Here is a 20,884-nt window from a genome sequence, read left to right on the forward strand (position 1 = left end):
CACTACTGATACTATGCTGCTGCAACACTATCTGGAAAGGTTGAGCAGATGGGCTGAGAGGTCGCAAATGAAGTTTAACATTGACAAATGTAAAGTACTACATATGGGAAACAGTAATCCTAGAGCAACGTATCACCTCTGTGGTACTACGCTGACAGTGTTAGAGAATGAAAAGGACCTGGGGGTAATTGTGCAGGCAGATATGAAGTTCTCTGAGCAGTGCAGACGAGCTGCAAGAGTAGCTCATGGTGTCTTGTCAATGATATACATGAATTTTTCTAGCAGGGACATGGATGTGATTATTCCCGTGTATAAGGCATTGGTCAGTCCACACCTTGAGTACTGTATACATGTCTGGAGGCCTCATTTCAAGAAGGATGTAGAGCTGCTGGAACGGGTACAGAGAAGGGCAACAAGATTAGTGAATGGAAGAAAGGGTTGCTCTTACGAAGAAAGGCTTAAGTTTTGCAAATTACAGAGCCTGGAGACTAGGCATCGGCGAGGTAATCTGATAGAGGTGTATAAGGCTTTGAATGGCTTGAGCATGCTCAATGCCGATGGGATTCTTCCTCTTGCTCAGAATAATCACCTGAGAGGGCATAAATTCAAATTGAGGAAGGACGGATGTCGGATAGATGTGCGGAAATTTGCCTTTAGCCAGCGGGCAGTTGGTTTGTGAAATAGACTCCCATCGCTTGTTGTTGAAGTTGATAGCCTAAACAAATTTGAGGCTCAGCTGGACAGGTATTTCCAACGAACGGAGGGGTGAAATGGGAGTAGTGGTTGTTTTTTTTTTTTTTTTTTTGGCTGATGCTGAATAAGCTTGCTTTCTTGCATCATATGTCTCGACTAATGCTAATGCTAAAGGAGGTCCGGCAGGCGAAGGCAGATTACGAGAAATCCTTGGCAAGGGATGCAAAGAAAAACAGCAAAGAATTCTTTACTTATGTAAACTCTAGAAGGAAGGGGATGAATCAGATTGGTCCACTTGATATTGATGGGTCAACTGTTGATGATCCTGCTCATGTAGCTAAAAAACTAAATGAATATTTTGCATCGACATTCACACATGAGGAGTTATTCAGCGAGGGGAATGCCAGAGGTGTATTCATCTCTAGCAGTAAGCTACAGAATCTTGAAATAACTGGGAGTAAAATGGAGTAGAGACTGTTGAAGATAAACACAAGAAAGGCACCCGGGGTGGATGGGATCTATCCAGTTATATTAAAGGAGGCAGCGAAGGAAGTAAGCAAACCCTTAGCCATAATTATGAGAGCTTGCTTGGACTCAGGGGAGGGACCCATAGACTGGAAATGTGCAAATGTGACCCCGATTCACAAAGGAGGATCAAAGGCAAGTAATTATAGACCTGTGAGCTTAACTTCTGTTCCAGGAAAATTAATGGAGGCACTGGTTAAAGAAGCACTGCAGGATCATTTAGACAAGACTTCAGTTATAGCTCGGACACAGCATGGTTTTGTTAAGGGGAAGTCTTGCCTGACCAATTTGATTGGATACTATGATGCAGTCACAAAATAACTGGATGCAGGGAATAGCTTTGATTTTATATACTTGGTTCTTACAAAGGCTTTTGATACTGTTGCGCATGGAAGACTGCTGCACAAATTGAAGCAGTGTGACATTGGAGGCAAATTGCTGCTATGGATAAAGGGGTGGTTGAGGGGGAGGAGACAGAGAGTGGTAATCAATGGACACTGCTCATCGTGGACTAATGTTATTAGTGGAGTCCCTCAGGGCTGACTGTTGGGTCCATTATTGTTTTCTGTATTTATAAATGATATTGATTATGGTATATCAAGCTTAATGTCCAAGTTTGCAGACGATACAAAGGTAGTCAGGGTTGTCAAGGACACTACTGACACTATGCTGCTGCAGCAGGATCTGCAAAGGTTGAGGAGATGGGCTGAGAGGTGGCAAATGAAGTTTAACATTGACAAATGTAAAGTACTACACATGGGAAACAGCAACCCCAGAGCAACTTATCAACTCTGTGGTACTACACTGATAATGGTAGAGAATGAAAGTGACTTGGGGGTGGTTGTGCAGGCAGATATGAAGTTCTCTGAGTAGTGCAGACGGGCTGCAAGAGTAGCTCATGCAGTATTGTCAATGATATATAGAGGAATTTTTCCAGCAGGGATAAGGAGGTAATTATTCCCTTGTATAAGGCAATGGTCAGGCCACACCTAGAGTACTGTATACAGGTCTGGAGGCCTCATTTCAAGAAGGATGTAGAGCTGCTGGAACGAGTACAGAGAAGGACAACAAGATTAGTGAATGGAACAAAGGGGTGCTCTTACGAAGAAAGGCTTAAGTTTTGCAAATTACAGTGTCTGGAGACTAGGCACCAGCGAGGTGATCTGATAGAGGTGTATAAAGCCTTGAATGGTTTGAGCATGCTCAATGCTGATGGGATTCTTCCTCTAGCTGAGAATAATCACCTGAGAGGGAATAAATTCAAATTGAGGAAAGACAGATGTAGGATAGACGTGCGGAAATTTGCCTTTAGCCAGCGGGTGGTTGGTTGGTTGGTGGAACAGACTTCCATCCCTTGTAGTGGAGGTTGATAGCCTAAATAAGTTTAAGGCTCAGCTGGACAGGTATTTTGAACGAACAGAAGGGTGAAGGTGATGGTGCATAAACTTGCTTTCTTGCATCAAATGCCTCTACTAATGCTAATATATAACCATACCTATAAAGAATATTTATTATTAATATAAAATATAGTAAGTAGGTATTATTATTATTATTTTTTTATTATTAATATTATCTATATGGTGTAAGGAAGCCTGAGGCTTTTGCTGCACCAGCTAAAAAAATTCTGAATTACCCTGAGAGAGAGAGAGAGAGAGAGAGAGAGAGAGAGAGAGAGAGAGAGAGAGAGAGAGAGAGAGAGAGAGAGAAGTACAAGGGAATCAACAAGAAAGAGAAGAAGGATGATATCCAGCTCAGAACCCTAGGTGTGCCTAGCCCATACTCACCAGATGTGAGCCCCTGGTGTATGTTTAGAATTAGACTAATGAAAATACGGTGTACCCTGGGAGCGATATACGTGTCGACTGAAAGGGGGGGAGGAAGAAAGGGATCGAAATTAAAATAAATGTAACAATAGAAAAAATAAACCAAATGGAATTTTGAAGAGACGACCAAGGTGGAAATAGCATTGCGGTGTCAGTCATAATTTTAGTGTCTTCTTCATACATATATATATACTTTTTCTATTCATATATATATGTATATGTATATGTTTAAAGAAACTGTTTTTTAATATATATTTTGAGCCAAAGTGCTACTGCTGTTATGAATTAGCATGCATTTACTAAAATTTATTTTTTTATTCTAGTTATAATAAAATTTAAAAATGGACATGCCGGTTTGAATTTTTTCGATAAGATCGAATTTGAATGCATTTTAAAATCATATGTGCATTTATTCTAACCAGATGACTTCTAGTTATTGTTTTCACATTTGACAAGGGCTTCTTTTTAAGCAGCTCTCCTCATTCTTAAAAGAACTATATTCTCAAGAAGCTCTTGCTATATTCAGTATTGGTTATATGTACGTGAACCTTAGTTTATTTGTATTAGTGGAAATAATGTGCCTTAAATTTATTTGAATAGAATGGCCGCTAGATGGTGAAATAATTTCTTCCCGCGGAAATTTTGGAAGGCAGGGAAATCCATCGATGATTGGTTTGGCGTTCTTCCAAGTTTTGTGACGTTGGATTGTGACCGATTGGTTATTCTATGGCGGAGTGAGCGTGTAATAAGTGCGTCTTGTATATAAGCTTATATTCCATCAGAGAAATCGAAGACAATATCATTAAATAAATGTGAGCTGGGTAATGGTGAATATTTACTTTTCTTAAGCACTGTAATATTTTTAAATACAGATTACGAAAACTCACATGCTAAATAGTTTCCTATGCCGTCTGCTACTATTTTGATATAGCCAGCTGTCTGTAATTATTACAGTTTTGTTTATTTAGTACAACTGACAGCTATGTGTAAATGCTATAGCTATTTAAATCTTTTGAAAGTCCATCCCAACAGTATCCTTTTTAGCATTCTCAGAGGACCAAATTATAACCAGATTAAGTGGATGAACATGACAAAGTAAAAACGGTTAGCTTGTAATTATAAAATTGACATATTTTTGTGGGACTTCATGGATGCATGTGTTTTTGTGTGACCATAAACATTTAAATATCTCATAAACATATATATATTCCTATACGTAGTAATAATTATATATATATATGAGAGAGAGCGAAAACTTACAAATGTGTGTATGTATATATACTTACACATACATGCCAATGTTTCAGAAAAAAATATATATGTATACCGATTAAGAGTGAAAGATACAGATAACAATAGATTCATAAATGCGCCCAGATATATTATAAATTCACATTTTTAATAAATATATATATTATAGTTTTTTTTAGCATGCGCGTGTTTATATATATATATATATATGCGTGTGTGTAATTTTGAAACTTTACTGTTTACAGCGATGACTACTATCATACGGTAATTTTTTTTCGAAAAGTAATTAGCCACGTGTTAGCCATCTATATATTTTTTTAAACAAGTTACATTGCATATATAAAACAAATTTGGATGAGAAATGTGAGGCATATTTGGGAAATGGCCTACCTATACTAACCCATCTGAACCAGATTATTGATAGTGTTTATATGTAGAATATTTTAATATTATATACCTTATTTTATAGCTTCGGTTGCTAAATAATATAACTGAAGTCTTATTTTCTATTTCCAAACGTGGAATTACTTGAGATCTTACAACGATGCTAGTTATTGTTTTATTCATTTTTACATAAGATCTATTATTACATCCTAGACATAGAGTTAAAACATAGGGAGTGTTTCCTAAACATTTTCTTTTTGAAATAGTGGTTGTCACTCGTTTGTACTGTAAATCTTAAATTTTAATAAGCGTAATGTTTTTTTGATTTGTGAGTAATGATCATGAAAGCAGTTCAGTGTTAATTTCGTCTTAAGTGTACCGTATGATTGTAAACTAGTAGTTTTAGAGCGATTTTGACGCAGTGGAAACCTTTTTTTTTTTCTTTCAAATTAACCTTATCTCCCCTCTGTGAAACCACGTATGGTTGCGTCCACTCTCGTCACGACTGTTTGCGTTTTCTGCGCGGCCATATTCGCTTGTATGGTTTACGAGTGTAAATCTGTGTGCAGTGTTCGTTTTGGGAATGTAAATAAGTGGTTGATGTTGTGTGTAAATAAACGAATATTTATATGTGTTAAAAATACAAACGTTAAATACAGAGAAATTCTGTAAATGTATTTTAATAAGGTAAGCTAGTTCTTTGAAATTATGAGATGTTTCCAGACATTTATTGATGCTAAATTGCAGTATCACTACATTGACTTTCATGCATGCCAAGTATCTTTATCGAATCATATTTCATTCCCACAATTTGATTTCTTGGGTGTTGTTTTCTATTACTAATTACTCTAAACGTCTTTTGGCTTATTGAGCGAGTTTACTGAGTCGGTTTTTAGTCTCCACTATGAAGATGAAATGTATATTATTAGATGTGAAGTACATCGCTTCTATTGACCAGTGATTATCGTTATATATATATTATGTTGGTGTTTTCACCTTTAAGAAGTTGTGTCCATGCCCACTTTATTTGTGAAGAATATGCCATTGTATTATTATCTTCTCCTCCCCCGCCAAAAGGATTCATAAAATTGTATATGTAATATGTAGAACTACAGTTAATAGAGATTGGAATTTCTGTTTGATTGCTTTATTAGTCAGAGAGAAATGGGTACACATACATAATATAGTTAACTTATATACCATTTTGTTTATACAAGTATCATTCACAGTAATAATAAACAGTTAGTGTTATGTAATTTATGTGATATGAATATATTTCTGTAAGAGCAGTTTTAGTACATAAAAGATTACAATCGATGAATATTATGTTGTCAGAGTAGAAAAGGAGTTTACTTTTCCTTTTTCCAATTTAAATTATTTTACCCCTTATTTTTAATATGACTTGTGTAATATAGAGATTGTTTCATCAAAAGTTAATTTCAAATTTATTTAAATATATCTGGATTTTACTCTTTATAAACTTTTATAATTTGCATAGCCATTTCCATAGGTTAATAATCACTTTTTTATGTTAATGCAAGTTTGATTTTTTACTGTTTAAAATACTCAACTGGCAGTAATAAGTTTTTTTCTTAATTATTTATTTATTTTTTTTACTTAACCACTTTTCTATAGGTGTCTGGTGCAGTTATTACTTCTGGATAAATGGATTTCTTCCTCTGGAGCAAAAAATAGTATGAACTTTTAGCATTTTAAATACATTACGAATATAGTTAAAATTATATAATTTGATGTACATTATATTACTTAGTCTTTCAGAGACTGGAGTTTTCATTGAGTTTCATTTATCTTCTAATTTGTGTAATTCAGGTAGAAAGTTAACAAGCATGCCTATTTGGAATTGTGTAAAGAATTATGCACATTTGTTATAATTTGTAGAAGATTTACATTTCATATAGTTTATTTCACTTGCATAGCTGCCAACTCTGGATTTATGATAGAGAATCTGTCATTTTGATCATTTTTCTTTCTTGCTGTTATAACAGTTTTTCTTCATTTTTTTTTTTTCCAAAGAAAAAAAAGCAAAAAAAAAAGCTGTTAAATTCAGAATTTTCAAAAAAATGCTGTGTTAAAGAATTGCCCTGCATGTTTCATGCAATGCAGGCATGTCTGTGTTGAAAGAAACAGTGTTTCATCGTGCTTGTGTGGTGCAAAGGTACTTAATAATTTACTTCAGTAAGATGCCAAAGAAGTATGATGTAAAATTTCAGAAGACAAGATGCGTATGTTTTTCCATCATCAGTTTCAAGTGGCAAGAAACACAGTGTAATTGAACATTGCAAACAAATAAGGAAGGACCAGTGTGTATTGTGTAGAAGGAAATGTAGAAAGAGCATTTCATAGTGATGATGATATTTTTATATATGCCAAAGTCCAAATGTTTATTTGCATCATTTATCCTAGAACATAGTCTTCCTCTGAGTTTTGTGTTGTGTTTAGAAATATGATCCTAGAACATAGTCTTCCTATGAGTTTTGTGTTGTGTTTAGAAATATGATTCCCAATAGTGAAATAGCAGAAAACTACATTTATGGAATAAAAAAAAAAAAAAAAAAAATAGTGGTCACTGTTAGTGAACTTGTGCAGAGGAGGAAAAGAAGAGGACGTGATGGCTCTAAAAAATGTGCTCTTTTCAATTGCTATAGATGGCAGTAATCGAAGTGATGCAATGCTGTATCCCATTGTTGTCACATTTCCTATATAAAAAGGGGGGGGGAGTCAGATCAAAGTGGCTTTTGCTCACTGTCATCATTAGAAGGTTTCTCTACAGGGGACAACATTGGGTACCTTCTGAACAGCCTGAAAGCATGTTGTATTCCTTTAAAAAGAATTCCTTGCACTTTAGTGTTGATAATTTCCTTGTTATGGTAGACCAAAAATCTAGTAGCAAGGTTACTAAAATTAGAGTTGAGCATGTGGTACTAATCTGTCCTTGTCATCTCATCAATTTGTGTGCTGAAAAGGGTTTGTATGCCTTCCTGTGAAAGTGGATAGATTTAAAGGATTTCAGTTAATCCATGTTATCATGGTAAAAAAAAAATATATTTTGAAGCATGTGTATGTATATAGGGACTGTCATAAAAATATAATTAGATTGGTAGAACAGTGGCAACCTCTGACAAGTTTTTTTAAAAAGAGATAAGGAATTGTGGAATAAACTGTATGAGCACTTTTCAGAGTTACCAATTAGAGGAGTACAAGTGATCACTAGTGGGTGGCACTTAATTGTGTCCAGTTAGAAGACTGATTAATGAATTCCAAGAAAAGTAAGGAAGAAATCAATTTTGAAAAGGTTTCAACAGATTGATAGCTCTGAGCACGTTATCTTCACTTATGTGGAAAGTTTCTTCATGTTCATTCTTTGGTCGAATAAAGCAATTTGCTTGTTTGCATGTTGTGCCAACCTTTGAAAATACTAACATAGCACTTTAATCCAATCTACGTTACATTTGTATACAATTACTCCTAGATATGTGCAGAAAATTTCTTATGTTATGTTATGTAAGTTTCTCATACCAACTGTTTCGAAATCTTCCGCTTCCATTTTGGAAGTAAATTAACATAGCACACTAAATGGGTAGGATGATAATAATTTAGTCATAGGTGCTTCTATTACTGAGGTCAAGCTAGTTTAAAAGAAACGAAGATCCATTTTTGTTCAGCAAGGAAGCCCTTTAGAGTTCTTTCATATAGTCTTTACTGTTGTACGTGTCCAAGTTTCCATTTAAAAATGTTCTCGTAAATGACAGTATAAATTTCTTCAGTGTCAGTATTGGCAGTGCTCGTTTTCAAATTTCAAGTATTTTGTGGACAAATTAGCATTATTATTAGTAGTGACAAATGAGCAAGATAGCAAGCTATACAGCATCAGTCAAAAAAAACAAAAAAAACAACACCCTTACTTATACCACCTACCCAACCCGTTTAATAGTTTCTTTAGTTTTTCCTTGAATTTTATGACAGCTAGTTCCAATAATCAACTACCTGGGTGCTGGCTGAAGGCAAACTTCCACACATCTATCCTGTGCAACCATCCTTCCCTGGTTTGAATTTATTTCCCCTCATGTATTTAGTATTAGTATTAGCCATATAGCGCAAGGAAGCCACAGGCATTTGATGCACTGGCCAAAAAATAAATAGATAAGAAACAGTAAATTAGCACCGCCTTCCTCTTGTAGGTAACTGTCTTGTTGATTTTTTAATTTCTTCCAACTGTCAGCCACAACCGTGTGTAGAGGCAATTTGTTTCAGTAATCAACGAGTTGCCGGCTAAAAGAAATTTTTATACGGTCTAATCTAAACCTCTTCCCCAGTAATTTGAGTTTATAACACCTAGTTCTGGAATTTTTTGTAACAGTGAAGATACTGCCTTCATTCATTTTACTGGACCCTCTCAGAGTCTTATGAACCTCAATCAGATCCTTCTGAGGTTACCAACTGTATCACATTAATTGGAGTATTTCTTTGTATGGACATCCTTTTGTTGTTCTCACAATGCAATTTGCCCATTTTTTAAATCCTTTCAAGAAGCTCATTGTCTTTTTTCAGATGAGGTCTCCATACTTGTACACAGTATTCCTTATTTGGTATTAAAATTGCCTTATACGGTGAGATTATGACCTCCCTCAGTGTTTTCCCCAGAAAATTTTGCCTGCCAGGTGGCATTATGAAGTAGCCGAGCGGGGAAGTGTAATGCTTCGCAATATTATAAAATTTTCTGTTATTTATAAGTGTGACTTAAGCGATCCAGAGCAAAAATTAGTTGCATAAATTAACATAGGCTCCTGTTGCACTGATCTTGATCGCATAGTATGTTCAAATTAATATTGATCGAGATCAGTGAGCAGTACCATATGATACCGCGAGAATCGCTTAAATTTTAGCTGGGCGGTGCACCCATTTGATAGGTCCTGAGGAGAACACTGTCCCTATCTCTACAGGATAATGTTTGATAAATCATTGATAGGACACCATGGTCCCTTTCTTCCTCTACTGTTTTTAATTTGATTACACTAAGGCATAATTTATTTTGGGGTTGCTGTTACCCAAGTTTAAGATCTTGCATTTTGTTACATAAAGACATAGCTGACCATTCTTGAAGCCTGTTCAAGTCATTCTGAAGAAGTGTTGCTTGGCACCGATCATTAACAACTCTACCAGTCTTACCGCACAGCAATCTATATTAGAATGTTTCCAGTAATCCCAACATGTTCCAGTTTATACAGTAACTTCTCTTGAAGTCAGAATTTTGCTAAAATCCAAATATACTGTTGAAATTGTTTACTTCATCTGGCTCATGAGTAACTGTCAAAATAGCTTACTAGGTTAGTTAAACATGATTTTCTCTTAACAAAACCATGTTGTGTCTTCGGGCATTTCTGTCCCTAGATTGCACTCTTAATCATTGTTTCTACCCCTAAAGTTTGACTAACCAGTCTGTAGTGAATGACTTCACCCTTAGAATGCCTTTATGCATTTGTCATATGTTGGCACTTCTCCAATTCAAGGGAATCTTTCTCTCTAGTCCAAAGATGCCCTCATAATTAACCTCACTGGTTCAATACACTTTCTGGTGACCTCCCTCAAAATTACTGAGTAAATAAAATAAATAAATAAATCTGCAGCCATTATCAACCCACTGCAGGATGGAAGCCTACCCAACAATTCATGTTGAGGGAAATGGACCATAATCTGCCACTCTGGTCCAGTGCAGTGCAGGTTGGTAGATCAACCGTATTTAGCAGTCAAGGGCTTGAACCCCCAGTCTACCCAGTGTATGCTACTGCACTCCTGCCCCTGACAACTTGGCTACGGAGGCTTTTTTTAACTGGGTATATGCCATCAACTCCAAGAGTGTTTTAAGCTCAAAAGTTATTCTAATAAACATCATCTATAATTATGAAATCACTAATTTCATATGGTTTAGCTGCACTTGCACAGCCTCTTTTCAGTATGAAGGATCTTTCATCAGTGAATACCGATTCAAACTACCTATTTAATTCAGCAACATCAACTGGGTTATCTAAGACTTTCTCATATCCAGTACACAAGTGTCTTACCTGATTCGATTGCTTTTTTGTTGTAATCATGTACATGATTACAACCAAATTCCTTGTCCCCAGTGCGTTTTCACACGCTGTCTTAGCCTCTCTAACCTTATCTGTGGTTCTATTACAGATCAACTTGTAGCTGTTGTAGGCTTCAGAACCTTTTGTCACTCTGTAATTAACCCCATGCTACATTTTTCTGCTCTATTAGACCGGCCAGATCTGCATTCATATATTTCAACATCCTCCTCATGCAATCTTTTCTTAATCGTATGTATATGTTTATGATCTCTGTGATTTTTATTTTATAGCTGTTGCATAATTCAAATGTATTCACCCTCGCTCTGCAATCCGCTCAATTAATAGATGCCATATAGCACCTTAAATTGTCATCGACCCTTCTTCTGAAATTAAAACCCACGCCTTTACTTTTAACACTCCTTGACCATGTGGTCATCTTGGAGTATAAAAAGAAAATTTATTTATTTCTAATTTATTTAAAAAATTTTTTCTCCATGGTGAGTTTTCCTCCCACTTATTCCATTCCATCTGGGACAGATGGGAGTCACCCATAATTAGACATTCATGCTTGCTTGCCCATTTCATCTCTGTGTAGAAACTCCTGTTGTACTCTTCACAATGTTCTTGTCTGCAGATTACTCCACCTCTCATTATACCCTTGCTTCCAGCTAACTCATACTACACCGATTCAGCAAAATCTCTTTTTGTTCTCAGGCTGCTTCTTATAAGAAGCTTGATCCCACACCTACCTTTCCTAAATACTCTGTACATACCATAGTGGAACTTGTCATGGGATGACAAGTGGCACCTTGTCTCTGGGTGGCACCTTGTTTCTGTTATCCCTATTACAGTATGTCAGCATTAGTTTGAACTTTTAACCAGGAGTTCAAATTCAGCCATTTTATTGACAACACTCCTGACATTACTGTAGATACAATTAAGAATAAGTATTCTTCTGTAGTTTACTAATCTGACATTACACCCATTGAATTATTTAGGCTTGTTGTCCTAGCTTTTTCTTCCCACTCATTTGGATTGTTCCTACCCTCAGAACATCTTGCCAACGTTGGCTGTTATGGCAACAAACAAGAATTCTTCAGGTGAGTGCAAGTGTTATTTTAACTGATATTATCAGATAAACGTGGATCATTATTATCCCCCCACCCCTCAACTAGCAGTTTATCTGAACCCTTAACATATCCTCAGTGATACTGGGAAAAATCCTTGTGACACCTTTGTTCAAATGAATACTATCTCTACAAAAGAGATTCCTTCTACCTTCATGTGTGGACCATGCTGATGAAAATGTCCCCATCGAGGGTTTCAAATTCTCTCAAGTGTTGAGTTAATCCATAAGCTTTGAGCATATAATCCCTCCTGTCATGTCTGGGCAGAATTGAAGACACATACACATTCTGACCTAACTTGCATCATTTTTCAGCATTGCCTTATATTTATTCAACAACTGGTCATATTTGTTTAATATTGTCGGTCCCCATATGATTAATAATTCTGTCTTTACCCCTCCCACCCCTTAAAATCTGACAATCTGTTGGTTAATTCTTGCTCCTTGCAAACACAGCCTAATTTCTGGTCCACCTATTTTTAACTACAAAAAATGTTACCTGTTTTTCCTGACAATAGAATCTCCCACTGAAAGTAAATCACCTTCAGCCAGAGCAGTATGCACTTGACTGTTCTCTTCTCGGTCCTGGGGTGCATCACTTGGCAGGACGTGAGTTCTTGACAATCTCCTAGTTACATTTGCCTCTAGGGCAAGAACCTGTTTCTTCAGTGACTAAGATTTTTCTTGCATTGTACCAATTTGAGATTTGTACAATCCTTACATCAGGTACAAAAAAAAAAAAAGAATCGTTAGTTGAGCTAGTTTTGCCTGCTAGACCCACCCTAGAATACATGCCACAGGCTATACAATTGATGAACTTGTGACACACTGGAAATACCTACAGGCATTTCCTGTGAGTCACAATGTCCTTGGACGTGGTATTGTAAGTGGATTGTGTAACAACTATTATTTAGGTAAAATTTGAAATTTAGAAAGACTTCTAAATTTAAATTTACAATATACACCGATGAGCCAAAACATTATGACCACCTACCTAATACGATGTTGGTCCTCCACATGCAGCCAAAACAGCTCGTACCCGGTGAGGCACTACAAGATTTCTAACTGTGTCTTGTAACAACATAATCAGCAGATCCTTTAATTCCTGTAAGGTCCATGATTGAGACGCCGCAGATCGGAGTTGCTGTTCCAACACAAACCACAGATACCCGGTGGAATTGAGGTCAGGGCAATATCTGGAAGTCTTCCTGATGTTCCGTGAACCAGTCTCGAACAATCTGGTCAGCAATGATATTTAGGTAGGTAGTAGACATCAGAGTGCCCGGCACATGTATGACTAGACCGTATCCCAGCAGAACATCGCCCAAAGCACGACACCGCTCCCACCAGCTTGTTTTCATCTTGCGGTGCATCCAGTCACCATCATTTCCCCAGGTAAACGATGCAAGTGTGCCTGGCCATCCACATGTTGCAACAGGAAATGTGATTCATCAGACCAGACGACCTTTTCCCAATCACTCAAGGTCCAGTTTCAATGCTCGTGTGCCCATTATAGGCACTGTTGCTGGTGAACTGTGGTTAACATGGGCACTTGGAGTGGCCTACACAGCCCCATTTTCAGCAGTGTTTGATGTGCTGTGTGTGTGTTGTGACACATTACTCCTGACACCAGCCTTCCAATTACTGGCGAACTGTGGCAAAGTCGCCTTTCTGTTGCCACGTACCATCTGGGAGAGCCTTCGCTCACCTCGAGTATCGATGAGCCGTGGTCGTCCAACACCTCGCTGACGGTTCGAGGGTTCCCCCCTCCTCGGACCATTTTCGGTGGGTACTAACCACGGCTGACTGTGAGCATCTCACCACCCGTACCGTTTCAGATATGCTCTGACTGAGTCATCTGGCCATTTCAGTTTGGCCTTTGTCAAACTCGCTTAAGTTCGCTGCCTTTCCCATCTGAAGAACAAGAGTAACACTGATTAACTGAGCTCAGTATCAGGTGTTTTTTATACCGTGTCCCAACTCGTGCACGTGCCGTATTCACCTGTAGTTACTGCGATTTGCATAATGCCTCGCTGGTCATAACGTTTTGGCCCATTGGTGTATTATAGAATTTAAATTAACACAAAGTATTGCAGAAATTAAACTGGTTGCAAAACTTTAACCACCACTGAATTTAATTTTAAGTTATCAAACGAAAGTTATGAAATTCCTGCCAAAATATCAATAACAAAGGCCATCTTAATATTAAGTTGTAGCTTACCAATATGTACCTAAATGCAAAAATAAATTAACCTATGTGACTGAAGGAATTCAAACTATATATTAACTTTAAAAAAAAAAATGCAAAATTATTTCAAAAACTATCCTGCAATGAAGAGGTGCCGTAATGCCCAGCCACACAATATAACTTTGTTTCCAAACTCCTTCCAGTATTCTGAGCAATAGGAGGAATTCCATCAGCAATGAATTTACTTGATCCATGCAAAGCCTTAAACAACTCAATAAGATCTCATAATGGTTTATTCTCTAGACATGTCCAATTTTCAGAATTGAAGCCTTTCTTGGTCCTGGAAGAGCACCTTTTTATCCATCTTACTAATTGTATTGTTCTTTTCTGCACTTGTTCCAACAGATCCATGTCCTTCCTAAAGATCTTCACAATTGGCAGAAATGAAGCCTTTTATGGTAAGTGTATCACTTTGTTTTGTGATCTCTTAGAATGGGTGCAGAGAATAGCTGGTTGTTATTCTCTGCACCCATTCTAAGAGATCCAGAGATCTTTCTTAAACTGATGCTTCCAGACCTGTATGTAGTACTTAAGATGTGGCTTAACCTTTGAATTATAAAATGGGATAATCACTTCCTTATCCCTTCTGAAAAAATTCCTGTGTTTTAATAACAAAACCCCCATGAGTTGCCCTAGCAGCCAGTTAGCACTGCTCAGAAAATTGTCTTTTTCATTCTCCATTACACTGTGTAGTATGACCAGTTGGTGGGTTAATCTGGAATTACTACTACCCATGTGCAGTACTTTACATTTGTGAATTTTGAACTTAATTTGTCACTTTTCAGCCCTTATGCCTAATTTTTATAGACCTTGATGCAATAGCATACCCTGAATACTATCATTAATCACCTTGCCAATCTTCATATCATCTGCTTTTATCAATATACAGTAAAATCTCATTAATACAAACTTGGTTTATACCAAGTACTCGTTTATACGAAGCACATACCATTCCTCTGCGAAAGGATAGGCTTTTCTATGTAAATATTTTTGTTTATTACCAAATTTGGTTAATATGTATTACAAAGTTCTTTTTCACTCCATTAGAAATAAATATTCATTTTGTATTTTTAATACAAATCTTGGCAGAGCAATCCGATTATTGCTCCCGGCCACTTGGCTCCCTACTTCCCGAAGGATGGCACTGACTTGTTAGAAATTAGTTTTGCGTAAATAAAAGCAGTTTATGGTAGCTACAACATCAAGTGCACTCTGAAAAACATCTTTCTGAAGGATGAGTTATTAAATTAACAAAAGAATAAAAAAAAATTTTTCTAAGTTGTTTACATGCATGCCCTCGCTCTCCACGGGAAAAAGGTCAGTTGCAATTGTTACTCCAGTTCAAAGAGTCTTTTGCTATCGTATACAGCAATATATTTTTTGTGCAATTTTATCTGAGCTGATGTCTTTTTCGGAACTTGTGTCTTTAAATTCATTATATTAAATCTTATCTAGCAGTGTTATGATGACAAAACGTAGATGGACGGAATTAAGCTTGGAAATTAAACTAAAAATTATACAAGAGGCTGATAGGATGGAAAGAAGCAAAACGGACATTGCAAAGGAATACAACATCCCTTTACCTACTTTATCTACAATGCTGAAAAGGCTCCTCCGTAGCCAGGTGGGAAGGAGCAGCAGTGCGTAGCACACGCTTCTTGATTAGACTGGGGTTCGAGCCCGTCACCACCAAATACGGAGGATGCGGAAAGGTCAGGGAATGACCACTGCATATCCCGGAGCAATATGGCCTTAGTTGCTAATGCTCCTAAAAATAAAAAAAAACAATACTGAAAAACCGAAAAAGGCTTGAAGAAGTGTGTGACAATGGAGCAGTGATGAAAAACAGGAAACGAATTCGTGGTGCGAAATGAGGAGCTTGAAACAAAACTTTTCGACTGGTACCAACAAATACGTGCATCTAATTTGCCAATATCAGGTTCAATTTTGCAAGAAAAGGCAAATTATCTAGTTCAGCAACATGGGATTAGCAACTTCAAATGCAATAGTGGCTGGCTCCAAAGCAGGAATAACTTGGTTTCGCAAAATGTTTGCGGTGAGTCTGGATTAGTCGACAAAGAAAAGGCTACAGACTGGTTGCGTTCTGTATGGTCCATCCTTGAAAAATATGAAGCAAAGAATATTTTTAATCTTGACGAGACAGGTTTATTTTATAATTTGCTGCCAAACAAAACATTTGTTGTTTGAGGAGACTTGTCAAAATTAAGTAAACGAGGACTCTCTGTTCTGTTATGCTGCAATTCAGATGGCAGTACAAAACTACGCCCACTTGTGATTGGTAAGTTTTCCAAGCCAAGACGTTTTAAAGCAGTTAACCAACTTCCCTGTGATAATGAGGCCAATAGAAGTGCTTAGCTTACGGTCAAAATTTTTCAGTTTTGGTTATCAAAATTGGACAGAAGAATGGCTTCAGAAAAAAGGAACATTTTGATGATTTTAGACTGTTTTACAGCACATTCTGCCGAGACACTTAAGTTGACAAATATGCGGCTGTTGTTTTTACCCACCAATACCACCAATTTAATGCAACCACTGGATCAAGACATTATTTATAACCTCAAGAGAGCATATAGAGTCCACCTGATAAGGTACTTGATCCGCAACATAGAAGGAGGGAACAATTTGCAGACAAATTGGAATGTCTTGGATGCTATCCATAATATTGTTATTGCTTGGGAAAGTATTACTTCAAGTGTAACAATCAACTGCTTCAGAAAGAGTGGCTTTGGAGAGAACATCATCGAAAAACATGGTCCAGCAGACAAATGTGATAGCAACAGTGAGGAATGGAGGAATTTGAAGGAGCATATGGATTTTGTTGGCGAATTTGAAGAGTTTGTGATGGTGGATGATGAAGTTGCTACCACTGCAATGCCAACACCAGAAGAGCTGCTGGGTACCAAACAAAATGATGATGTTTTTGTTACCAGCAACAGAGAAAGTGAAGAAGTGCGCACACACTGCCATCTAAAAAAGATGCCCAAAATGCATTGAACATAATAGAGAATGTGTTGGCCTGCAGTAACGTTGATAAAAAAAAAACTATTGCATTTGATAACATCTGTGCTGTAGTTAAAAATGCACACAGGACAAAAACTGTGCAAACAACATTGGATTCTTTCTTTAAATTAGATTAATTTATTAAAAAGTTAATGGTTTGTATGTCTCCTTTTATATTAAGATTGTGTAATTTTTTTTACTGTGATACAAAAATATTCTATATATCAAAATATATACTGTACAGTATTTTCATTTCTGTTAATATTGCTTTTCTTTTAGTTTATCTTACAAATAAAATAAAATCTTTAAAAAATGTTTTTCCTATGACTGTATTGTTAGACAAGGCTTTTGTTTTTATTTTATTAATTTATTTTTGATATTGTTATTATTCTTAGATATACAGTATATACCAAAAAAAAAAAAGTAAAATTTTGACACTTTTGGGGGACCTTGTTATTACAAAACGTGAAAATTTAGGTCCCTTTAACATTGTATTAATGAGATTCCACTGTAATATCATTTTAATAAATATGGAAAACAACAACTTCTTAATGCCATCCCGTTCCAATTTGTACAACACTCTTTAATGTGCAACAGTATCAAAAAAATATTTCTGAAATCTAAGTGTTTGATGTCAAAAATATTTTTTGTATCCAGATTTTTTGATACTGCATCACAGGGATAACATTTCTCTAGGTGGTGATTATCCCTATAGCTTTCCTGACCAGTCTGATAGTATCTAGTCATATTAGTTGCTTCAGAAATCCAGATCATTACTTCAGAAATCCATGGTGCAACTGCATTTTAACTACATTTCTGTCTAGATAGTCTTGCATTACTTTTAAGTAGCGACTCCATTGTTTTCTCTAGAACAGAAGGCAAGCTAACAAGTCTGTAGTTGCTCATGTCACCTTTTGATCTCCCTTTTTGTGAATTGGGGATACATTTGCATATCTCCAGTTCATAGGGTGCCCTTGTATCCAAAGACTCTCAAAATTATAGCTAAGGTTTGCCTATCTCCCTTGCTGCCCCCCTTAATATACTTGATATGTCCCATACACCCCAGGTTCCTTTTTTATGTTTAGCTTCAACAATTTCTCTTTGAATTTCCCCTCAGTTATCACAAAATCATTTAGCTACCTGTTAGAGTCTGATAAACTTCTGGCATTCCCTTCCCTAAAGAATTGCTCGTGTATGAATGTTGATGCAAAATACCTATTCAGTATGTCTGCAACTTGAGATGGATCATCAACAATTAAATCATTGATATCAAGTAGACTAATGTTATTCATCCCCTTCCTTCCAGTGTTTACCTAAGTAAAGAAGCCTTGCCAAAGGATGTAAAGAAGTTTTACTTTACATTGTTTGCTGGGGATTCATAACGTGCTAGCCTGCCTAATCTTCTTGTGACTTGATTGCATATTATTTTATATCTATTGTAGGCATTTGTATCACCTGATAATTTATATGCATCCCATGCATTTTTCTTCTTTGTCACGAGTCTCATTATTTCATATGACATCCTTTAGGGTCTATGTTTTATATTTCTTAGTTGGTATGAAAAGTCTAGTAGCTTCTATGATTATTTCCCTGAATGCTTCTGATTTAGAATTTGCTGTTAATAACATCATTAGTTGGTTCCACTGTATAGCCTCTGAACACTGTCTGAACTAACTGTAGTCACCTTTACAAAACCCCTTCCATTTTGCCCTTGACAGTAATCACAAATTTTGGTAAAATCCCACGTCTTCTTGTATAAATAAAAGACACCATGTGGTGTTTTTTATCTGTAGATTGTTTATGCATTAAGAGCCGCTGCTGATAATCAGATTAAATGTGCTACAATCTCTTTTGTCTGTAACATGCTTGTGTAGGAAACACTCATCCACTAAACCTAGTACCTCTTGGAGATAAAGAAATAGTTGAAGCAATAGACATTATGCATATTTAGTTCTGCCAATTTCATTGCAAGAATCTACAAGTAGTTTTTATGAAAAGAAAGAATTGATAATCAGTGGTCCTTGGTTGGGTAACTGACAAGTGCAGAAGGGAGCTTGGAATATAAGAAATTACCCAAAGTTATGCTTAACATCTTAAAAATTCCTCATAGTAGCGTTAAGTGTGAGAGAATATTCAGCAAGGTGGAAAAAACAAAACTGAGTTCAAATTTCTCTTTCTGGTGAGGCTTTGGAAGTGCTCTTTAGAACCACATTTAGTGAAAATAAAACATTTTCTGAAGAGGTCAAAGTCTTCAACAGTATCTTTCTTGAGGCGATTAGAATTAGTTGATGTCTAACAGACAATCCAAACAGAAATTTACAGTAAGGGAAATCCTAGGCATGGCAGTGTTTGAAAACATTGTACTGGTAAACTGTATTTTTTCCTGTGGCTGTATTTTAATATCAGATGCATGTGTTGTTAGTTAAATGATTTCATGTCCAAAGTCTGTAAGAAAGATTCTGCTTTTTCCAAAAATCTTCTGTCTTCCTCCAACTTTTTCCAGAAATAGCTCCTGTTTCCTTTACCGATTTTGTACGAAAATCTCTTACAGTAACCCGACCTCTGGCTTTTTGAAAGTCAAAAGATGGCAGCTGTGTAGTTAATTGCTTCATGATGTGATCGCTTCTTAATATTGTTGCATGTAGTTGTTTATTTTGTTTCTGTTATGTACAATAATGAATGTATTATAAAATTTTTTATTATTAGTCATAAGGATTTATTTTTCTTATCTGGGTTGTGTTATTCAACATCTTAACCAGTGGAGTACAGCTTATCAGGAATGAGATTTTTTTTTTTAACAGTTAAATTAGGCATTTTAAAATTTTATTTTTATGTTGTAGAGTATTATGAAGCTGGAAAAAATAATTGCTTTCTCCATGATTATTTAATTTGGTGGTTCTCTTATGAATATTTATTGTTAGGTGGCAGGAATTTTGATCTTGTGTAGTGGGGGTTTTTTGAATTTTTAATAAGAAGCAAAGGAAAAACTTTTCTTGAAACTTATTGTGAGTTACAGCTTAATAAGGAATAGTTTTGAAGCACAAAAATTAAAAAAAGAGGTTTTTTTTTTATTATTATTATTATTAAGTTAATATATATTTGTTGGAAACGAAAACAGAAGATGTAAACAGGATTAGAAAAGAGTTTTTTCAAAGGGATCGTGAATAGTGAAACAGTCACTAGAGAAGAACAGGAGCTAGATGGCCATGATGAGGATGTCAAGGATATAAAGGAGGAAGAAATTTTGCTAGCATTGCATAGTATGAAGTAAGGGAAGGCAGCAGGGCCTGACATGATACCCATTGAAATTTTCAAGGGGGTTAGGACAGAGAGGAGTCCCATTTATGACAGGGCTAATGAATGAAATAATGAGAGCATCCAAGATACCAGATGCTTGGAGGGAGAGTCTTATAGTACCAATATATAAAAGGAAAGGAGGCATACAAGACTTCAACAACTATAGACCTATCAAACTAATGAGCCAGACAATGAAGTGGCTAGAGAGGGTTGTCTAAAGAAGACAGAGTTAAGCTGGAAGACTAGATTACCAAGAATCAGCTTGGCTTTATGAAGGGAATAAGCACTACTGATGGAATATTTATAGCAAGGGTCCTGCAACAGAAGTGTAGGGAGAAAGAACAAGCTCTCCACTTAGCCTTCATAGACCTAGAAAAGGAAGTGTCTGAGGAAGAGTTGTGTTCCTGAGACCTATGTCAAGCTTATC

At 36.3% G+C, this 20,884-nt stretch overlaps 1 protein-coding gene across 8 annotated transcripts in view; it reads left to right on the forward strand.

The window, feature by feature from the left end:
- The first annotated feature begins 3,760 nt into the window (after positions 1–3,760).
- The window catches only part of LOC150075069 (paired amphipathic helix protein Sin3a-like), a 718,000-nt gene continuing 700,876 nt past the window's right edge, over positions 3,761–20,884 (forward strand). For 4 of the 8 annotated variants that reach the window (XM_090389142.1, XM_090389149.1, XM_090389150.1 and 1 more), the window contains exons 1-2: positions 3,775–3,868; positions 6,312–6,370. The gene's annotated coding sequence lies outside the window, so the exon portion shown is untranslated. Of the gene's footprint in view, positions 3,869–5,268; positions 5,364–6,311; positions 6,371–20,884 lie in introns of those variants that run through there. The other 4 variants (XM_090389143.1, XM_090389148.1, XM_090389145.1 and 1 more) reach the window with 3 other exon arrangements.

This window comes from Mastigoproctus giganteus, chromosome 14 (assembly GCF_048544385.1).
Source record: "Mastigoproctus giganteus isolate SK-2022 chromosome 14, ASM4854438v1, whole genome shotgun sequence".
Taxonomy (NCBI): Eukaryota; Metazoa; Arthropoda; class Arachnida; order Uropygi; family Thelyphonidae; genus Mastigoproctus; species Mastigoproctus giganteus.